This window comes from Rhipicephalus microplus, chromosome 3, assembly GCF_043290135.1.
Source record: "Rhipicephalus microplus isolate Deutch F79 chromosome 3, USDA_Rmic, whole genome shotgun sequence".
In the NCBI taxonomy this organism is placed as follows: domain Eukaryota; kingdom Metazoa; phylum Arthropoda; class Arachnida; order Ixodida; family Ixodidae; genus Rhipicephalus; species Rhipicephalus microplus.
Window position 1 is genome coordinate 78,077,066 of NC_134702.1, and position 13,876 is coordinate 78,090,941.

General features: G+C 45.1%; 1 protein-coding gene across 2 annotated transcripts in view; it reads left to right on the forward strand.

Annotated features, from left to right (window-relative positions):
• Positions 1–13,876, forward strand: part of LOC119182883 (pleckstrin homology domain-containing family G member 5) — a 759,199-nt gene that overhangs the window by 207,517 nt on the left and 537,806 nt on the right. The gene's annotated exons all lie outside the window — the stretch shown is intronic.

The following is a 13,876-nucleotide window of genomic DNA, read 5'->3' on the forward strand; positions in this document are numbered from 1 at the left end:
CTTCCAATTTATGTTTTCAGTGTCTGTGCGCGCCTGTATTTGGGTAGCTGACGATGTAGGTGACACCTGTTTCACAAAAGCCCGTGGCCATGCGAAGCGACGCGATTTGTGGAGAAGCTAGCAACAAGGAATGCTGCTGGTGGCCAGACAGGCAAAGGCGATGGGGTAAAAAAAAGTGCTATCATACAATATAGGAAGGACGCAAGGAGCCGTGATAATCACGATGAAGCTAGAGTTACTGTATATGCTGCCTTATAGGTATAGCATTAACTCTAGATGAAGCATCTGTTCTGTTTGCCACTCTTTCAAGCGTTGAAGTCGACGTCGATAGCGGTCGCACGCTATATCCTGTCATGGCCTTGTACTATGGTCATGTGCAGCCCCAGCTTGATTGCTGTTGTCCCCTTCATTATACTTGCCGTTGTACCCCCCCCCCCACTTATTCAACTGAGAAATATGAAAAGCTTGCCTCCGGTAGGTAACGAACCTAAAACCTCCGGAGAACGCGTCTAATGCTGCGTACCGTTTCAGTTACAGTGGTGGTGGTAGCCTATATCATTCACTCTTTTGAATACTTCTGTGTGGGTTATCCTAGGAGTGTTGGCGAGTGTCGTGCGGCCCTTGATCCATCCCCCTTCCTATGTTCGCTCACATCCTACAATTCACGCATCAGTGAATCAATACGCTTTACCAAGGATGAAGAAGCTATCTGTTGGGCTGGAAGATGCTTTTCACGAAGAGAGTGTGCTATATGAAACGGTTCGTTTTCGCGTCGCGCAGAGAAATTGGATTCGATTGCAGCACGAGGTTGTTTGGATTATCACTCACTGCTCTTCAAAAGCTGTCGAGCGTGAATACACGGGCTAACTTTTCTCATCATCTTGTGTATGGCATATCTGCGCACCTGAACGTTTTTGTCGAAAGTTGTTAATCCCCCCCCTCCTCTCCCGAGATGTTTCCAATCGTCGAGTTGCAGTCATCACAACGGGTTTACGTATATATGGTAAGGCACGCTCGACTGTGCACCATTAATGAGACACAGTGCGGGTGTTTTACGAAACGCTGAAAAGAATCGTCTGTTTGTGCAGGCTTAGCGCGCCTTTTTATAGATTATAAACATGGAAAACCTGGGGTAACGAGGATAGCTTACTGATTAAACACAAAAGGGCCTAGCACGGCACCAATTAATGCTCGTCTTTGCACCTGCTTGTTATTTTTTTCTCCCTTTTATCTGTGGTGTACCGATCAATCAATCAATAAATCAAGCAATCATCTATTTACCACTTCAAAAAGTAGAGGACATAGGAAGAAAAAGCTGTTAAGAGTTTGACTAAGCTTCCCAGCTGATTACAGTTTATTCGGCAAGTGACTGGATAGAAAAACTGGTGAAGTATAAGCACAAAAAGAGCATACGTTATTCTTGCACACGATCACCGAAAGAACACAACACGTACGCTCAATTCAGCGAGAAAAGAAATGAAGAAAAAAGAAAACTACATCAAAGGTAAAGTTCAAAACTGACATTTTAGGCATTAACATACTAATACGTATAGACAGCTTGTCCAGGTGAAGGGCCTGTCACTATGTCATGTGAGCGTGAGAATTAAGTTTAAATACTTAAACGCATCGAAGTTGCACCATTCGAACTGGTGACTTTGCAGACAACAATATTTCGCTTGCGGTACCTTTACCAACTAACCATGGCACAAGTCACGCTTATACAGAAAATCAGATGGTTGTCCGGTTCGCTGTATTTATAACGCACTTGCGCTCCCTTTTCTGGGTTGACGGGTTGAAATAGCACTATATGGTATAGACCGCAATAAAATGTTATGTAAAGAAGAACTACCGACTAAAAATTGAAACTATTTAATGTAAATATTATATTGATTAGAAACGGAACTGTCTTTATATTAGGTTAGTGCCAAAAAAAAAAGACAGAGGAGAGACGGATTGCGGAGATTGGTAAATGGTTTAGATACACCTGTGTAATAACCCTGTATCCTGAGGAGGGGGAGGATAACATTGAAAATTAAAAAAAAGCAATCAAGCGAGAAAGAAAGAAAGAAAGAAAGAAAGGAGGGAGGAGAACACACACAACGTCGCAGTCTATCAGTGTTGTGCGTTCTTCACCGACAACAGCTCGCGAAAGTCTGTTGTCCTTAAAGATTTCAAAAACGCAATATAATATTCCACGGTGCGCACCCAGGCTTTGGCGACATGTCCCAACAAGTCGGATATTTGTTATATGTGACAGCAGTGTACCGAAAGGCGTGGGTACGACCTTCGTTTCATATAGCTTCGTACGTATTACGGCTGACGGACTGCTCGCAGACTGAACTCTCCGAGTTGCTGTGCTCCTGCGTTACCTGCCTAAAACTCACGCCACGTACACGATGTCTATTTTTTTTTTTTCGCACGCGAAGTACGTACCTGCTTTTAACATCATTTTATAGTACTATACCTTACGCTCAACGAAAGATTTAATTATGGACTCGGCGCCGTCGCATTCCATATTTACGCGCATCCCCCAAGAAAGAGACGGGCGTTTTTTTCCCACATCACATAGGGCGCACACGTAAATAATGCAGCTGATTCTTCTTACATTCCTTTATTTAATTTTATACTCCCATAAGCAGACTCACAGCTGCATCGCGCCCTATACATCTGTCGATCGAAGCGTGACAAATTCACTCTCAGCACTGTAAAGAATCGATGTACCCTCCCTCCCTCCTCTGTTTTCTTTTTCTTTTTTCTTCGAATGAACAAATGAGGCAGTACGTATACTATGATGTAATGCGGGTTAAAACGGAGCATGTTATCGAGTGCCTGGCAAAACAGCAGCTCCTCGAACGCGAAAAGAAAAGCAACTTCGAGTCCATATCGAAGAAACGAAGCGTGTTGAACTTTCAGTAAGAAGCCGCTATAGCTTTTACGTTGTTTATTTACGAATGCTCCTCCCCGTAGCGCACCTCGAGCTATTCCTACCGTGCGCGCAGGCTCTGAACCTGCAATGACATCGCGCGAACAAGTCAAAGCGGCGTTTTTTTTGTGGTATTTTTTGTTCGGTTTTCATTGCTTGTAGCGCTCTTGCATCTTCCGTTCTGCTCCTTTTGACCGGAGACAAACCTCTGTGCCGCACTCAGTGCCTTATTTTGGTTCGCTTATACTGTCGCGAGACTGTCTATGCGGCGTCCACCGCGCGCAGCAGCAACTCCTTAGTCCGCTGAGCAGCTTAGGGGTGAGCCGAGCTTAAGGTAAGCCGTGCTGCGCGAATAAATCGAGCTCCAAATATAGCCACTTTCTCGGTGTTACGTTACACCAGGATTTACCTTATTTTCTCCCCTCACCCCCGCCCACGTTTTTTTTCTTTTGCGAGAAGATTCTTCTTTTCGCTAAGGCTTTATGCGTCTGTAAACCCTCTAGGCTCGCATTAGCCTGCGTAGGCGCTAGCCTTTTCTGTTCCTTCGTGCTGTTCCGACTAGACTGGTTTACCAACGCAGAAGGTTACACGCACGTCATATATAGTTTCGCCGAAGGAAGCAACCCATCTTCCTATGACGTTTTTGTTTCTATTGAATCTTCTTAAGGCTTAATGAACATCGCAGCCTTTATTTAGCTGATCTTGAAGTTTTGCGAACTAGCTTGCATTGTTATGTTGAATATAGATGAGGAAAAAAACTTTCAGGGCAGTCTTGGGAGTCATTTGGTGCAAAGGAAAAGATGGGTGGGCTCAAAAACGTTCAACATTATGCAATCATGAAGTGTGATCATCTTAACTAAATATGCTGGAGCCATGTCTTTTCAACTCAGTCACGTTGCACAATTGTTTCAGGGCTGATAGATTATATTTTGTGAGAAGGAAAGTCAAGAGCAGTTTGTTTTCTTTTTGGCTAACGCCTGTTTGCTTTGTTTGGAAGTAATATCGGAGAAATGACTACTTGGGCAATGATAACGCTGGGAAGGACTTCATCCGTTGTAGGCAAGTACACGAAAAGTGAGCTTCATAGCACTGGGTGTGAAACAGAAGGAAAAAAAAACATATCTCATTTAGGGGCATGCGCTTGATGGTCAGGTAGCGTTATACATACACACATACATACATACATACATACATACATACATACATACATACATACATACATACATACATACGTACGTACGTACATACATACATACATACATACATACATACATACATACATACATACATACATACATACATACATACGTACGTACATACGTACGTACGTACATACGTATGTACGTACGTACATACGTACGTATATACATACATACATACATACATACATACATACATACATACATACATACATACATACATACATACATACATACATACATACATACATACATACACACATACATACATACAGAAAACACTTACTAGAGGGCATCCCTTCGATTTTGAGTGCAGCAGTGGTTTAAGCCGCATGCAGTGAACAAATAGCGATCGATCAATATAGCAGGTCAGATCACTCACAATGCGTATCCAGTTTCGGGAGAATATCGAGGCTTGAGTAGTTGAAAAATAGTGCGACAGACGGTGGTCGCGACCACAACGTTCTTTGGAAAGGGTCTCCTCATCTTCAAAATGGCAGCGGCTCTGATGAAGACAACACCACATACCGAAAAGCTCGTTCCTCTGACAGCGGCTGTTAAAAAAAAAAAAAGTATTCACCTTTTCACTTTACGTGCACGAGATGTTGGTTTCACCTTGGCAAATGTAACGCCCTCGTGGGGGCTACACATCGTAAGACACTCCCACACGCTGAAGTTTATATCGCACGAAGAAAAAAAAAAGACACACTGCATCTTATGCAGCAGATCAAAGGCCTTCGAACGGCACGTTATGCCATTTATGGACGCTCCGTTATCTTCGGTATTCTAACTTCAACTGTTTCTTTTTTTTTCCTTTGAGTCTGCGAGCTGGGCTGAAGCTTACATGACGTCTGTTTACTCTGACTTACGCATTATCCTGCGTGTTGCGTCGTTCATTGTTGACAGGCTTTCTCTTTCGCATAAGCCGGTCCTCATTTAGAATCTAGAATCCCGACTGAATATCCAAGTGCACGAAAGCCTTGTGGACATGAACTCTTCCTATTACGCCGCTCTGGTGTATCGACACGAAGCAAACACAGCGCACACTTGACGGAGACAAACAGCAAGGAGCACGAGACACCCGTGTCTGTCTTAGTGAAGTGTGCGCTATGTTCGCCTTGTGATGTTGATGATGATGATGATGATGATGATGATAATGATGAGCAAACTAGCTTGAGATGTGTTGTTCAAGCTGACGTATTGAGAACCGTACTGGCAAAGAAAACTTTGAGAAGAAGAAGAGGAGGAGGATGGAAAGGAAAGGCAGGGATGTTAACCAGTCTCGAACGACCGATATGCTACCCTCCACTGGGGTTTTGAAAGACAGAGAAAGGGAGAGAGAGGACAGCACGCAGACTCAAAGTCCAGCAAACAACACTCCAGCCAACAGCGCCCACGTGAAGCACTGTCGGCAGCTCCGTGCTCTCGCAGTCATGGCCGAGTGTGTTGGCTAGCAGCAGCGGCACCGGGGCGTTGCACCGGGGCCCTAGCACATGAGGAGCTAGCTGGGAGAAGAAGAGGACGAAGGAGATGCAGAATACAACAGCTGGTACAGGATCGGGCGCTGTCTCAGACAGACAAACAGGCAGATAGATAGATAAATAGATAGATAGATAGATAGATAGATAGATAGATAGATAGATAGATAGATAGATAGATAGACAGACAGACAGACAGACAGACAGACAGACAGACAGACAGACAGACAGACAGACAGACAGACAGACAGACAGACAGATAGATAGATAGATAGATAGATAGATAGATAGATAGATAGATAGATAGATAGATAGATAGATAGATAGATAGATAGACAGACAGGCAGACAGACAGACATACAGATAGATAGATAGATAGATAGATAGATAGATAGATAGATAGATAGATAGATAGATAGATAGATAGATAGATAGATAATCTCTGGTGCTAAAAATTTATTACCAAGGCGAGAGCTTTCGTGGCGTTTCTCACAATTTGGTCTCTCTATATTTCACCATGATTTTCTCTTAGAGCTCACCGAACTCTCACAGCATATTCCATTGAAAGCGGATGGGAATTCTGGCCATTTGTCATGTAGTTTCAGAATGGAGTGTGACGCAAAAATCAACTATGCCGCAAGAAACTTGGATGATTCATCTGTCCGTCTGCGCTGGCCCGATCACGCTCACGAAACGCGCTATGCTTTCATGAAACGCTCTTTCATGTCACTGTGTGCGAAAATGCATAACTGATCACCCGTGCTGGCCGTCTCCACCATATTTTTGCCGAAAGAGATAACTCGTTTTTACAAGGTCATATGAAGGTACTGAAAAAATTCGTGCACGATCTATTTTGGAAGCTGTCCGAGTAATGCGTTAGCGCTGAAGTTTATCAACGCCGCCTAGCTGTATTGTTCGTAGTGGCCGTCCATGGAACGCGCTTTTTGTACGGCGTCGACGTGACATAAATGATATTCTATCAAGCAGCCAAGCTTATTCCAAACGAGTCTGTCTCACGGTGGAGTGCATGTATTTATAGAAGCGCTTTTTGTACACTACACCCACAGTACAGACATCTCGACACCTGCGAACTTGCGAAGCGCGTGTTTTGCCGTCGAAATACGCAACGTTTGAAGATTTCTGGTGAATAAAGTACTCGCTGTCGGAATCGCATATTGCTTGGCAGAAGACCTTCGTTCCACTTCCACGAATACCAACGAAGCGTTCATAGAAACGTTCAGATATCTATCTATCTATCTATCTATCTATCTATCTATCTATCTATCTATCTATCTATCTATCTATCTATCTATCTATCTATCTATCTATCTATCTATCTATCTATCTATCTATCTATCTATCTATCTATCTATCTATCTATCTATCTATCTATCTATCTATCTATCTATCTATCTATCTATCTATCTATCTATCTATCTATCTATCTATCTATCTATCTATCCATCCATCCATCCTGCGGGAGATACGAAGCTGTCACAGCTGGTCCTCGCAGATTCTCAATTGTTGCAATAAGATGGAAATTTTGTGACTTCGTGAATTACCATAACCGGGCGGCACTAAGTGACAACACACGTTGAACAAGAATGTAAATCGAGAGGTGTCCTGTTTTCATACCTTTTTTTTTGTTGTTTCGTGTACATTCAGTTAGCTTTGTGCTGTTATGCTAAGCGAAGGGCGTTCTTGTATGAGATTTCTAATTCAAACCATGGTGACGGAAGGTATTCAAGTACTTCAGTATAATAGTGGGAGCACAGTTTCCAGCTCAGTATATCGAAAGGTGAATTCAAGGACATGTGTATAATACAATAATTGTAGTTGTTTTACGTCGCAATACCACAACATGGTTATGAGAGACGGCATAGAGGAGAACTCCTAGAATCTTGAGCTTCTGGTGTTCTTCAACTTGCCCCCAAATCTAAGTACACGACCCTCAAGCATTGTAGTCTCTCCATCTAAATGCTACCGTCGCGGACGGGATTCGATACCGCAACCTTCGGGTCAGCAGTTGAGCTTCATAACCACTAGACCACTGTGGTGGGTGGCATGAATTTACAAGGTATAACGTTAATAATACGTTCGCAAATGCCTATGCTAACAACTTGTGAGAACGGACATGATGTGAGGAATAACAGCCGCGAAACGATCACAAGAATTGAGAACTTAAGGGCCGTAAGGTTTATGAATATGAGCCTCAGATTACAACGTCGTGAAGAGAAAAATTGTATTACTTTCTCTTGCTCTACAATGGCAATGCTTAGTCACGAGAAGAGCTATTCTTCTGTTGATCTTTCTTCTTTTTTTTTTAAACCCAGGAGTGGTTGCCGTAGTACTGAGTTCTCTTCAAATCATGTCGCATGCAGTACCTCAAGCGCTGAATAGGCATAGCTTAGACAAACATATTAGGCATTTTTCTTTTAGATGCGAAGCAGCTCTTTGACTTTATGCTGTGAAACGCTGTCCGTCCGTGTCTCCGAGCCAACGCGCTACACCGCGTTCCTCTCGTCGCAGTTGTTGGAACGATGCCAAGCGGGTTAAGTTGCAGCTGCGTGTTTATACCACTTTGTCCTTCTCCCGCAACAGATGCCGGCTCCACCCAACACACCTAGGTGATGTTGCTCCTCCGTCCACTCGCAACACACTCCTCTCTCGTTTGTTTCACCCTCTCTACCGCCCGCAATGCTCGACCGTACGTCGAGTAAGATCATTCTCTCGGCTAGTTTATCTGGGATGAAACTTACACGAAACCCAAGTGGCCACCGGTGTCTTAGTGTTTCAAATACAAGTTTACTCGAGTAAAAGCTACTACGAGGTTCGCTTCAAACAGTTCTTTCAGCACCCGCGTTGACGTCAGTTACAGCTGGGTCAACGGCACGCGCAACGCTGCTGCTTCGCATACTGTAACGGTTTCCTTAGGAGAGATGGGTCATAATTTTCTTTTCATTTTTGTACGAAACAAGGTGTAGTTATTCATGACTGTGTTCGTAAACTGAAAATCGCTGTGTTTTCTTTCGTTTGCTACATTTGTTGCGTTCCTTCATTGGGCTAAACGCATCTTTGCTCTTACTCAGCACTCCGTTATCTCGCAGGGCCAATGCGTGCGCGTCGGCAAGTGTTTCTATCTGAGCCCGCGAGCAGTGGGTCAACCGCGGAAAAAGTAATCCCAGAAAGTACTATCAGTGGTTGTTGTTCCTCTCACCAAGTTTTACCTTTCTTCATCAAGATGTCACCCGATTCTACAAGCAAAGTGTAGGTTACCATGTTTTTTTAACTTGTTGCAGTTCGTTCACAGTTTCTTTTCCTTGCCTTTTTTCATTTTAGATTCTCGGTAACCACATTTCTTTTTTTTTATTTTTGTGTGCGTAAGTGGAGTAGCTGAAACCTCAACTTCTCCGCAGGAAGTCGGTTAAAGCAGAATAGAACAGACTCCATCCGCCGGACTGTCAGCCATGACAGCATGTGGCAAGCTCACGTAGTGTACTCAATGTCCCCCAAAACGAAGAAATATCGGTCAGCCGCATCCGCTTGGGTTCACAAAACCGGGGTGCGCTGAGCGTGTTACGTCTTCATCGGTGGAGTTTCTTCGGTAAACAAGCCTGCTGACGCTTATAGCACGCCTGCTCTCTATAGAGGCCGGAGGGGGCGGGGGGGAGGGGGGCTTTGTTTTTGAAGGCGCCAAGGGGCTTAGTTCTACGTGAGAGAACGGCAGCCAAGGCGGCGTCCCCCAAGTGTGTCCTCCTCGGTGACCGAGAGGACGTGACTGCGTCGCCGGTGTGAGAAGATGCGACGAGCCGCTGGTCACGACAACCAATGGCGGGCGTGGCATGGCATGGTGTGGGCGATCTTTTCGGGTTTGAACCACCGTAAAAGAAAAGGAACGCAAAGACGCACAACTCGAAGAGCACACGAAGTCTACGCGTTTCCTCGTTGTTTCTCAATGGCGTCTCTATCCACAACTGAACTTCCTCTCTTGCTGATAGAGCTTTCTGTAAAAGCTACTCGAAGAAAAGAAAAACTAGCACTGCGATCGCGTCAGCCACGGACAGCGATTGGTGGACCATGCAGCATTGCCTGCCAAAAAATAATAATTGCGATAAATTTCGCGATGGTTAGCTTTCCTTCGTGCGAAGCCCATGTGAAGATGAGACCTGCTAACATTTATAATATAACCTACAGCCACAGCGAAAATCAGTTGTAGTGATCACTCGATAGGCCATGCAATCTCTTATTGCTCACTTTAAATTGGTGACTGCTTCCTGATTGAGCTTTTTACCAATATAGTACTTAGTTATCTAGCACTCTCCCATGCTTCGGCTGGTGTTTAAAACTACAGTGAATAAAAGGTTATTCATGTGGTTTTTTTAATTACTTTCTTAATTATATCTCTAGTCAGTGTAAGACGCCTTCCGCTACAAAAAAATAATTACGAAGCAAAAGAGCGAATATCGCATTTTTCTAGGATTTTAGCACTCATTTCCTGAAACACTCTCTGATGCGAATGTAGTAGACGGTTGCCATCGGCAATCATTTGGGTGTCCCTATAGAACGGTGTATCAGGTGCCTGTCAGGTGACGCAACTACATATAATGCCTACACATTATCAGACTATTCTTTCCTACGTTGGTGGCGATTGCGATCCTGACCGCGGCGGTAACAATTTGATGGAGGTGAAAATGGTAGAGTCCCGTGTTTTGTGCGATGTCTGTCCACGTTAAGGAACTCCATATGGTCGAACTTTTCACTATGGCGCCCCTTATTATCGTATCGTGCATTTAGGACATAGAACTGCTGATATTACTATTCCGTAATAGCGGTTTCTAAACTAATGTTACGTTAGATGGGGCGCCCCGCCGCGGTGGTCTAGTGGCTAAGGTACTCGGCTGCTGACCCGCAGGTCGCGGGTTCGATTCCCGGCTGCGGCGGCTGCATTTCCGATGGAGGCGGAAATGTTGTAGGCCCGTGTATTTGGGTGCACGTTAAAGAACCCCAGGTGGTCAAAATTTCCGGAGCCCTCCACTACGGCGTCTCTCATAATCATATGGTGGTTTTGGGACGTTAAACCCCACAAATCAATCAATCATGTTAGATGGTTCCTAATCACGTGGTTCTCCTTATGCTTTTTGCTATACTTCATTTTTTTACGATGCAGTCGCAGCAGCAGAAGCATTACTTTGTCTTTTTTCTTCTGCGTATGATTACCCTCTCTCGAATGTCCATTGTGCACCCCTTATTTTCGATTCATTTACGGGCTTCCAACTCCAGTGCGTTTGGGCCCCGAACGAATAGTTATGGCGATAAAGGAGTAAAAAGATTATTCCACTCCTTCGATGCAATCAACGTCGGGAAGCCTCTGCGCGTTCCGTCTCATTCGTTACACTCCGGCGACGAAGGGGATCTCTATGACCTCGACATACCTGCTTGGCCAAGTGTGCCAGGGGTCGGCACTCGGACTTTCAATGAATGAAAGTGAAAAGAAGAACAAAGCAAAGGATACATAAAATTGCGTGATGAGAGAGAAGTGCGCGCGCTTCATTTCCAGAGCAGGGCCGAAGATTCTCGATTGAGGAGCGCTGACTCGGCGGGGCACTGTGAGCAGAACGGTTTCAACGTCGCTGGCCCGGTGCCGTTTGATGACCGGACCCTCGAAAGATTGACTTCACCTTGAAGCCGTGGACCGTTAAGGCGAAGTTCAGCACCCCTATCGAAATTGGCTCGACTTTAGCCGATCGGTGGGCTTGGCGTTTTTGTTTTTTTTTTTCGCTTGCTCGAACTGCTTGCTCTTGGAGGTGCGTGTGGCCGTCTGTGCAGAAGGCGAAACTGAATAAAGGCGGCGGCGAAAAATACGAGGACGATATTCTGACCAATTGGCAGCTGTAAGCGTAGCTTCACAGGATTTTACACTATAGGGGTTGGTGGTTGGGTGTAAAATGGGGTAGACAAGAAGTATAGATGGAGTTTCGCCGCAGAATCTGCTTCCCCGCTCCCCTTTCTCTTACAAACACCCTCCTTCTGAGGCACTGGCAATCAGAACGCTGTGCAAAGGCGAGGTATTAAAGACCACAAACGTAGAAGATTGGGCGAGTGGGTTCGTCATACTTGAACTGGTGTAGCACATTGCGGGAAAGCAAAAACTGCCTATATGAGACTGACACAAGACAGAGCGCTTTTTTTTTCTTACATCGGTTCTTTTTCCTTCCTGTAATGCGCTATAGCAGTTCAAGTATTAAAGAAGGTGGGCTCTACACTCCATTATAAGTCATTTGGGGGGGGGGGGGGGTTAACGCCACGTGCGAAAATTGTGAGAAGCTGACGGGAAAAAGGTGTTCATTCCTGTCAATTGCTTACAGTTTTCATACGCAGTGCTATACCCAAAAAATCACAGTATATTCATGGAGTGAATGATGACTGGGGCGAAATGTCCTTCCGTGCACGCGTCCATGCGTCCCATCGCGTTTGAGAATGTAGACGGCGAACGGGTAACACCGACGAGACGCGAGCCAAGGAAGCCGACCGCAAGCGTTTTCCAACGCGCCCGCCGTTCTGCTCCGTCCATGCCCCAACAACGGTCTGCCACGTACGGCGACTATCAAGGAGACTAAGAGAGGCACTCGTTCTTCGCGTTCCCAGGCACAGCCCGTGAAGCAGCCAATCGGAGAGTAGTGGTACAGCGCCATCTAGACTACCCTCACTCAACTGCAATTTGTATACTTTTATGAGACAGTGCCGTCTATTATAGTGCTCGGGAGATACAGCCTTCTTTTTTTTTCTCGTCTCGTCTTCTCTCGGTTAAGTGTTACTACGCATGACAACGTTACACTAAGAGGAGCTTCGCCCCTAAAAACCTGCAGTGAAATACCAACTAGCCTACATAGACAGCCTTGTTCAATATCTACACTGCAGCGCCCCATCCTTCCCCCCCCCCCTCCACTCCTCAACTGCGTGTGCGTGCCTGTGGTAATAAGTGTGCTTCCGCTGTATTTGTTCGGCAAGTTCAGAAGCTTTTGCTCTGGCTTTGAAGAGTCATTCTCAGCTCGATGAAAATTATTGAGAATAAAAGAAAAAAAAACGTAATTTATGCTGCTCAAAAAGCAAGAATGAAAGTGACAAATGGCGAAAATAAGTTACGTGCTCAGTTTCACAACCACGCATGCATATATCATGCGTGTGATTTATTTTAGTACGAGTTCTAACGGCCGTTTCTTGATGTGCGTCAGCCTTCACACACACACACCTCTGAGTGAAAATTTTTCTCTCTCACATGCTTATCTCTTTGTCTTTTTTTTTTGTAAGCTCATAGAACTCAACTGTGGGATCATACTTCATGGTTTACCTCTACCTTCCTTCCACCGTCATTTTTTTTCCCCAAGTGTGCTTTTGGGCAATTGAGACAAGCAATCTTCCAAACCCCGCACTAAAACGGATATTTAAAGCCCACATTAAACGGTGGCATTTGCGGTACATATGTTTGGTTAGAGCACGCTGGAAGGATTAACGAGCTTTTGTACGGAGCCACATTCACCATGAAGCCCGACTCGAACGCTCCGCGGAAGCTGGCTGCACGGAACGCATATATATAATCCACACGAAAGGGAGCCGCACATAAAGGCAGAGTGCTGGCACATCCAAAGAACACATGGAAGCATTAACCGCTCAACTGGGACCCTGCCCAATGTATTACGCACGCGGTCTGCCGAACCAGTAAAGAAAGCAATGCAGCAACAGGAACGGTGGAAAGAACGGCAGTGGATATTGGGGCACCACTTAGAAGAGTTGCTACATGCGGAGGTGGACGGATATTCAGCCCGCGAAGCATCAACCTAATGGGTCCCGAAACATAGGGGCAGGTTGTTCTTTTAATATTAAAAACTATGGACAGAAGTGGCTTTGTGGGTGGAGGGGTGTGACCACGATTATGTGACAGTAAGACAATATAAACTAGCCCGTCCATGTATGGAAAAAACAAAAAAAGTAAAAAAATGCTCACCACCCCTACGCATTCGCCTAAGACGGCGCAGGCGAGGGATATCTTTTCCCTCCCCCTCTTCTCCATAACTCACCTAATCATTCTCCGCCACTCCCCCCCCCCCCCCCCTGCACAGCCTTCGTGATCGGCCCGCATTCGGACCAAGCCATAAAGTTACATGACGACGTCATCGTGTTGCCGTTTTGCTGAGTTCTCAGCAGGACTGTGTTACCGTCTCAGACTCTGCTATTGGATATCATGCGTTTAAAACAAATGTTCGACGTTTCAAAGTACG